The sequence below is a fragment of the Cyprinodon variegatus genome, unplaced genomic scaffold, assembly GCF_000732505.1.
Source record: "Cyprinodon variegatus isolate N-32 unplaced genomic scaffold, C_variegatus-1.0 Scaffold841, whole genome shotgun sequence".
NCBI lineage: Eukaryota > Metazoa > Chordata > Actinopteri > Cyprinodontiformes > Cyprinodontidae > Cyprinodon > Cyprinodon variegatus.
The window spans coordinates 295,370-296,553 of NW_015151294.1; positions in this window are offsets into that span (position 1 = coordinate 295,370).

A 1,184-nucleotide genomic window follows, 5' to 3' on the forward strand; every position below is an offset into this window, starting at 1 on the left:
CCACCCCTCGGCAGGAGCCTCGGCCGGGCCTCGGGGGCCCAGGCTCCGCAGAGCAGCAGCCAGGACAAGCCAGTACCTGCTACCGCCAGTGCACCGGCGAGCCCAGGCGCCAGCCAGCAAATGGAGAGCAGGACGGGGAAAATGAGCTCCGCACTTAGCGGAGGCTTGTAGTTCAGACCCCAACCTGACAAAAACAACAACAAAAAAACAAATAGACAGTCTCAATGGCGCCTTCGCACCCTGGTGCCCCAACTCACAACACACAGTCTCTGTGGAGAGGAGAAGAAGAAAAAAAAAAAAAAACGCGGACGCACGTTCACACATAACAATCACATCTAATAATCCCAGGACCCGGCAGCGCCGATGGCCGGTCCCCGGATTACTGGATGACCCAGTAGGTTAACCTAAAATCTGGATGGGTTAACCGGCCCCCCACGCCGCACCCGGATCAGTCAGTCAGTCTAGCGAACTAAAAGCCTGATTAACACTTTGAGTTCAATAAAAAACATTTTGCTAAAAATTTCAGTTAAAAATAGAAACCAGTCATGGTGCAGAAACACGGTGAGTACAGCGTTTAGTTGCATATAAATAAGTATAGAGCTGAGACTTAGATGCACAAACCTCATAGTCACCAGATGTAAAATTCCCTAAAGGAGTAATCCCGAGGGATAAATAAAGAGTCAAAGTCTAATTAATTAATTAGTTAGTTCTGCTGTTGGATGGTCTACAAACCTCCATGCACCCTGACACCTGTGTGGATGAGATTCAGCCTAAGATGCTGAACGCTCTGGGTTTCCTAGCGCTGTCTCCAACCTCACATATTTTTATTGAGACAGGACAGATATCAGACGTTTCAGCCGCTATAATCCTGAGGCAAGAAACTCTAACCGAGAAGAGCAGTAGAGGTTTGAACTTTTATCTTTGTAAACCAGGAGCAGAATATGTTTTTCTTTTAAACCAAGAGGAGGAGCTTTTTTAAGGTAACATTGTCCAGTTTCCAGGCAGATGCTTTAAGAATATATCTTCCCGTTGAACACAAACACTCTTCTCTGAAGCACCTACAGGAAATGTTCTTTGATCCCAGGGGGGGCGAGGACTGTGTGTCCCGACTAATTAACAGTCCGTGGACATCTGAGCGGAGACTTTGGCAGCTGCTGGTTTGCAGGCAGCTGGAGTCCGCCTGC